Raw genomic sequence first — 8438 nt, 5'->3', positions numbered from 1 at the left:
AAATGGTTACAGCTCCTGGCATATAGGCCCAACCCCTTGGTGGCTAGGGTACTGTGGAAACTGGTCTGGGTGCAGGGCTGGCGCCTGGCTGTATCACCTGTTAGTTTATTACACAAAGATCTTGGATTCCCAGAGGATGGAAGTAAACCTGGGCTTAGGTGAGTATTCATCAGAATCTATTAGGTATCCAGATCCTGTTAGAGATGGTGCTGGGTTCTAAAGTCAGGGTTGTGGATGTTACTTGAGTCTGTGTGCTTTGGAAAAAAGCTGGGAGATGTCTATTCATAGTAGAACCTGTCAGGCATATGAAGATATAAAAATTAGGGTCCCGCCAAAGCTCTAGCCTGCAAGCCGAGCCCACTGGGTAGAGACAGCTGAGACCTTTTGAGCTCCAGGCTCTCACAGATTTTTCTGCATTTGGGCCTTGGGTATTACTGGATGGTTCACTGAGGCAGCTGGGATATATCCTGTTCTAAGCAATACTGGATAAAAAACTCAGATGCTAAATCTGCTCAAGGAGGGAGTCAATGCCTCACACTGCTGTTGGAGTGGGAGGCAGGACACAGCATCTGAGAAAAAGTCAGAGAGTTTTATTCCGCTCAGAATCAGGACACGTTTGGGGTCCTATGTTTTACATGACCTCAAGCAAGCTTTTGCACCTTTCTGGGCCTTTGTTTCTCCATTAGACGGTGTGCTCCCTGGGGTCAGAGTCCCCTGTTCTCTTCATATTCATTTCCCCGGCATCCATCCAGAATAGTGTCTATCCCACAAAATGCTGCCAATGAACTGTGTGTGATGTAAATGGGTGAATGAGTGAGCTGAGTGTGAGGAATTGGATCAGTGATTTAAGGGAAGAGGGGCTAACAGCACGCGGTCCTTACCTCACCTCCTAGAGCCTGATATTCACCCCCATGCCCTTTTCTGAGAACCAGCCACTCACTGTAACCACCCCCCTCCCCCAAGTGCCTAATAACCTTGTGATTCTCTGAAGATGAAAACACTGATATTGTTTATTTTAAAACTGTCTTCCTTAGACTTCACTGGTCAAACGTGTTATAAGAAAAACAAATCTCCTTTAACCCCAGAAGGATCTCAAAGAAGGTCTTTTTACCAGGAGAGCTCCAAGGTGGCCTCATAGAGACAGCAAAGTAACCAGGAAACCCTTTGACATTTGCAAATGCTGTGAAACACCAATAAACAAGATAAGCACACTAAGACCCAGGGGGCGGACACAGATCAAAGATGTACAGGATCTATTTAATCTCGTTATGGCCAATGTGCTCAGAAAGGGTGATGTTTTCTTGGTATGGAGACAAGTGTCTCCCAGAGTGAAAGGTCTTCTCCAAGAGTGGGTGGGCAGTGCTTGCTTTTGCTGTAGACCCTAGACATATGGGAGGCTTCAGCTTTAGGTCAAGCATTCAAATTGTGAATCAGAGGGCTAATTGCTTGCATTTAGAAAACTTTACCTAAGGCTTTTTAGGGTCTCAAGTGTGTGTGCTTGTGAGACAGGCATCAAACTAATATATAAACATCACACAATTTGGAAGATAAAAGAATAAAGGAGAAAAAAACATCCATAATCCTACTGTCCTAAAACAGCCAATCTAAACAGTCTTTTATTAGTTGTGTGTTTTTGTTTTGACCCAGTCTATTTTTTTCTTTTCCTTTCCTTTTTTTTTTTTTTTTTTGGTTTTTAGGGCCACACCTGAGGCATATGGAAGTTCCCAGGCTAGGGGTCAAATTGGAGCTGCAGCTGCAGGCCTCCGCCACAGCCACAGCAATGCTTGACCCAGGCCATATCTGGGACCTACACCACAGCTCATGGCAACTCTGGATCCTCAACCCACTGCTCGAGGCCAGGGATCAAACCCATGTCTTCATGGATACTAGCTGGGTTCCCAACCTGATATATTTTTTATGTAAGAGTATTTTTTAAACATAGTTATAAATATGGTATATTCATATACAATACATATATATTACACTATACATATATATACTACTTCTTTTCACTTTACCTGTTATCATAAGTACTTTCCAATTCTACTTTTTAAAAATTAGTTGTATTATAATTCGTTTAGCTACTCTCTATCCAACACCTTTTCCTCCAACCAATCATAAGAGAACATAAAAGTTATTCAACTTTTTTGTTGTTAAATACAATGCTTGGATACATATACTCATTCATTCATTTTTTTTTTCCCCCTGTGTGTTGAATTGTGCCTTGGAGATAGATTCCTAGAAGTAGAATTACTGGGTCAAAAGGCATAGCTGCATTTTTGATTCTTGAGACATGTGACCAAACAGATTGCTGAGAGTCATACTAATCAAATTAGAGGAATCATGCCATCAAGCATTCAGTCTTGGTGCATTTCACCAAGAATCATTTAAACATTAGCCTCCATAGTGAACATAAGTGTTGGACTAAAGATCTTATAACCACTTGGCAGAGAGGCTGATCTCTGCGGGAAAAGGTGAAGGGGGAGTTGCTGGCATAGCTCAGTGGAAATGAATCTGACTAGCATCCATGAGGACACAGGTTCAATCCCTGGCCTCGCTCAGTGGGTTAAGGATCCAGCATTGCCGTGAGTTGTGGTGTAGGTTGCAGACTCTGCTGGATCCCGCTTGCTCTGCCTGTGGTGTAGGCTGGAGGCTACAGCTCTGATTAGACCCCTAGCCTGGGAACCTCCATATGTTGTGGTTGTGGCTCTAAAAAGAAAAAGAAAAAAAAAATGTGAAGGGGAAGAAGGAAGAAACCTTTAAAACTTGGTCCAGCATGGGCACCACTGGTAACTGACAATTGGTTAGAAATGAATAAGGCATTTCTGAAATAATGTATATTGATGTAACAGCAGTCCTCAGTTTACTAAAATGAATACTGCAGCCAAATAAATGATTCAGGGAACACTGGTGAATGGGAATCAACTCTACCACTAATTTGTGCGGTGGTCTTGGCAAACTGTTTCCCTCTCTGGATTCTTCTGGTTTAGATGATGGGGTCATATTCAGATAATAAAGACAAACTTGTAACGTTACAGGGTCCACTCAGCATTCTTCTCCAGACCCAGAGTTAAACTCTGATGAGATCCACAGTTCCTCCAGAGTTGTACCATGAGAGGCCAAACATTCTAGGAAGCTCTTGGGGCTCTTCCAAACTCAGTGGTGGATCTCTGAGTATTATACCTCCCATAGGGACTGAAGGCTAGATCTTTCAGGGCCTTGTTTCCGTTGAGGGTTTTCAGAAAGAAATGTGGAATAAGCAGATTGATGAGGTGGCTTGAGTCATCTACCACCAAGACAACATTTGGCCTTTGGTGCCTCCTTAGTGTTCTCCTGACAGTTCTTTATCCAGATGGTGACATACAGAAATTAGCTAAATTGCTTTCAATTTAGTAAACGAAAAGAATAAATGCAGTTCCCTCATTTCCATGACTCTATTTTGGGGGCATGGTTGAGTGGGAAGCCAATCTGTCCGACTTCAAAAGAGACCTAGCTCACTTTTTGGAGATTGCTGGTATTGAATATAACAATAAATATATGCCCCCCCCCAATATTTTTTAAACACTAAAATTGAGAAGATAGTACTGAGAACAACCCTGTACCCAGTTTCCTGTATTATTAACATTTTATATTACTATGCTACATTTATAACTAATGAAACAATACTGACACAATATTACTAACTGAAGTCCATCATTTATTCATAGTTGTCTGGCTTGACCTTAGGTCTTTTTCTGTTCCATGATCCCATCCATGATACTACATTATATTGTCATATCTCTTAGGCTACTCTTGGCTGTGGCAGTTTGTCGGACTTTCCTTGATGGTTTTGAGAAGCACTAGTGAAGTATAATGTAAAAGGCTCCTCTGTTGGAATTTGATACATTTCTCATAAGTACACTGGGGTTTGGGGAGAAGACCACAGAGGTAAAGAGCCGTTCTCATCACTTCATATCCAAGGTACATACAATCACCCTGGTTTATAATTGCTGATATAGACCTTGATAACCTGGCTGGTGCAGTGTCTGTCAGGTTTCTACATGTAAAATTATTCCCTCCCTCATTTCCTCCCTTCCCATATTCTAGCCTTTGGAAGGAAGTCACTATGCCTAGTTCACATTGGAGGAGTGAGGAGTTAAACACGCCCCCCACCACCTCCACCTCCATCTTTGAGAGCAGTGTTTCTGCATAAATTATTTGGAATTCTGCAAGGGAGAATTGTCTCTTTTCTCCCATTTATTAATTTATTTAAAATTTATTCATATCACTGAGGATTCGTGTACATTTACTTTATACTTTGGATTGTAATGCAATATTACTCAATTTTTTCCCCCCTTAAAAATTCTCTGGCTTTGACTATTGGAAGCTCTTCAGGTGGCTCCAGTGTCTCTTTGAAATCTTCCCCATCAATGTGGGCTTTGTTTGTTTGCTTTTTAGTGCTTCCTTATTTAGGGTGCTATGTTCCATACTCCCTGTCCCATTTGGAGATATAGAACCAGCAATTTTCCCTCCTGGGAGAAGCTCCTGCCTTGCTTTTCTTACTGGAGAAAAGTATCAGAAAGTAAGATCTGGCACCAGGCAGGCTCTTTGATACTGCAGCATCATTGCTTCTAGGCCAAAAAATATATTACATTTTACATTTTTAACACTAACGTACATACAATTACAGCACAGTTGTACTCTTCATGAGACAATTATAGGTTTATTAACAGTATTAAATCACAGTACCACAGGAGCCTGTGGGGCCTCCTACGCTGGGTCCTCTACTGGGACACACACAGAATGTATGGATGACGGTCTGCTCCTTTCCATCCTGTCAGTGTACGGCTAAGACCGACTAGAACTTCAGTGGAGCTGATGTCAAAAGACCAAAGTTGGGGCCTTCTCTGAAGGGAAGGTCACGGCAAATGGCTCTTTTGCAGGGCTGCTTACCCCACATCCTCTTTTCACAATAAGCCATGGAAAAACACAATGGATTTAAAACCAGGACATCAGAGCTCTGGATCTGGCTCAGTTTGACGCAGTGCATGTGGCAAATGCATTCTGTGTGGGCCTCAATTTTCAATTACGCACTATTGGTCGTGTTGGATTGGAAAATTGCTGAGGACCCTCCCAGGGTTGCACATGACAACTCTCAATAGTTTTCCCTAGAGAATGTAATTGGCTCCATCTCTTCTTGTATGTGGGCATCCATATTCCAGAAGGTCTGAGTGGAAGGGCGCAGTTGGTGGGGAGGTTGACATTTAATAAATAGGAGTTACTTTATTATTTCCTGCAGATGCCAAAGTCTGTTAAAGGACTTTCTTTGTCTAGACAAGCAGGCCTGGAAAACTTTAGACCTTTCTTTTTAAAGAGTGGAGATCTAAAAAGGATACAAAGTATTGATGGAAAATATCTCTTTCATTGCCTTCAAGTTTGTTCTGGTAGAGCAAGGCTTATTTATTTATTTATTTATTTTAATAAGGGCAAACTTCTCATCTGTTATTTCCTCTGACTTCAAATAATTACCTTTAATGCAATGATGGCTGAAGTACTTCTAAGTTTCTCACCAGGAATCTCTCTCTAGGTTTTTTTTTTTTCTCCCTCCTTTTTCTTCGTGTGTGTGTGTGTGTGTGTGTGTGTATGACTATTATGACATATTTTTTACATCCATGTGGAGCCTAGAGGCTTAAAGAGTGCCCAGCTTACAAGTCCTATCACTGACTGGGACAATTTCCAAAAACAAACAGAAAAAGAAGGAAAAAAAAAAACATAGTGCAGAAAAGATGCTTGGGAACTGTCACATCTGATTATAAATGCTGGAGATCAAAGGTATAACGTCTTAGAATTGGCTTCCTCCAGCTCTTAACATTGAAAATCTTCAGTTGGCTTTTGGACTTACTCAGCAGAATCCCAGACTTTGGTCCACAATTGGTTAAAAATTGATAGAGGTGAGGATTCTGGGAGTGCCTTCTTTACTTAGAAGTTTACATTTTAACTCCTTCTCTCACCTCAGGGACACATATACACTTGCCTCTTTTCCAGCCCCCCTCACCTTAAAGTTATCTAAATGTGTATTTAGCTATAAAAGTATAAAAGTTAGAACAGAGAGACAGCCTGCCAAACATCTGGGTTATTCCTTCAAACTGTTGAGGAAACTGAGTCCTGACACGTGGTTTCACCCCATGTCCCATAAGGAGTTCCAGGCAGAACCGTAATTAGAAACCAAGGTTCTTTGGCAAGAAATCCATGTTTTGTTTTGTTTTTCTTTTACCTCACACTGTGCCCCCATGGAGTTACACGTTTGTGCCTATTTCTCTGTATGTACATATGTTACATAGACGTGGACACGTAGGAAACATGCACCAAGCATCTGTGGTCTGACCTCAGGGAACAGTTTAATGACTCGGATTTCAGGCAGCTGAAAGGGTTCTGCGGGTGGAGGTTGAAATAAACAAGAAAAGCCACTGTGGAGATGTGAATGGAAAAGTACCGAGCACTCCCTCCCTCTGCACATTCTTCTGCTCTCCAGCTCTGCCTGCAGTCAAGCCGGCTTCAGATAGGCTTTGGCATGGTCAGGTGTACAGAGGGCGGTGTGGAGAAGGAAAAAAAAAAAAAATGCAGGCACAACACGCAAATCAAGTTTTTCCACTTCTAGCCTTAGGTAGTAAAGACAGCTAAGTACGGCAGCCTGGCGGGAGGGTGGGCCAGACACCCCGAGTTGACAAACACTCAAGTGCTTTCCTCCCTGCATCTCCCTCCTGGTCCAGCTGCTGCTTTCCCTCATGCTAAGGTTTCATAGGAAGTGAAAACCCTGTTATTCAAAACAGTGATTGAAGGCAATAAACAAATGATTATGCACCCCCATCGCTTCTCTATTTTAAGCTCCTGATATTTATTTCCATTTTAAATAAGTGAGAAAAGTGTAGGAAAAAAAAAATCAGTGTTTTGGGGGAAAACTCTGAGCTAGGCTGAAAAGGTTTCTAAAGAAAAAAAAAAAAGGCTCAGAATAATACAGGCTGAAAGCAGGCAGCATATGGATCAAAATTAAACGTTGACACTTCTTTTTCTGAAGGTAGTGGCTGGAAATCATCTTCTTTATTTTTTTAATGTCTCAAAAGTTTCTGCTCAATTTCTCTAAATTATACCAAGAAAATTTCTTTCTTTCTCTAAAGATAATATAGGGAGCTCGCTTACAATAGCTCTAAGTAAAAGATTTGAAATAAAACCAATGGATAAATAAGATCTCCCTTATCCTTCACAAATAGTGTTGAGTGCTGTAGCAGGGGTGACAAGCATAACCAAGCCCCAAATGACCCTCCAACCCCAATATTCATCGTGACTTGAAGTTTGTTCTGAGAACTGGCTTACGATTTACACAGAGCCCAAAGCAGCCTTCCTTTCCTCAGTTCTGCCAGAAAACAAGATACCCACCTCCAAATCCAGGTAGTCAGATCACCCTGATTCTCTAAAATGACACAAAACCATTACACCACAAAGATCTGTTTTCAGTTGTGTCCTGGGGTCCCACATGCCTCAGTGAGGGCTGTCCTGTCCTCTTGAAAGAAGGAAGCCTCCAGGAGTTGAGTCATAGATCTGCAGGGATCCTTCCCATTCTACAATCTATAATTCTGCGATGTGAAAGTTTAAAGATCTACCAAGGTGCCAAAAGCTCCTGACAGGTGAAACTCATTTCCGGTTTGGAGCCCCTTAGAAATAGGCCATGACAGTGTTTATTCCAAGTATAGTTTCCTTTTCAGAGATGACTGAACTGTCGGCAAGGTTTCATGAGGGGAACTGGAGGCAAAAATCTGTTCCTCTTCTTAACTAGAAGTAATATTAGGACCAAGCTATTTTATTCTGTAACAAAGCTTATCTTTACTCAGAACTGGTGATTGAGAACCTCTTACTATGCCCAGACCACCCAGGCCACCAGGCAAAGGGGCTGGTCTGGTCCTGTACTCTGAGTATTAAAAGTCAGTAACCATTAAATCACAGGACTGGTTGATACATAGCTCCTCCAAGTCCACAGGAATCACACCTAAGACCCCAGAAATGGAATCTCTCTTTAGAGCTCCTTAAGGATGATTTAAAAGAATTTAAATATATTCAAGTCAATCCTTTCTTTAATCCTGCTGGAGTGAGCACGGACCACATAGAGAAGCCAACTGGCTAAATGGGGAGAGATCAAGAATGAGAAAAGACAGGACATTTTAGAAGATATTCAATCGATATAGAGTTTGATAAAGTTACTTACTTGCCTAGGAATTGAAACAAGATTGAAAAGTGGGTGCACAATTTTCCTCACCATTCACTCAGTAGAGAGAAGAGATATATCTATAGTAAATCTGTAGCGTTAACATCTTTTCCATAATTTTTCTTTTAACTTATCTCCTGTTCTGATAAATTTCTTTCAAGGTAAACACTTTAATTTGGCAAAAGAAACAAATGCCCTCGCC

Source organism: Phacochoerus africanus, chromosome 1 (genome assembly GCF_016906955.1).
Source record: "Phacochoerus africanus isolate WHEZ1 chromosome 1, ROS_Pafr_v1, whole genome shotgun sequence".
In the NCBI taxonomy this organism is placed as follows: Eukaryota; Metazoa; Chordata; class Mammalia; order Artiodactyla; family Suidae; genus Phacochoerus; species Phacochoerus africanus.
This window is presented reverse-complemented; position numbering follows the sequence as displayed.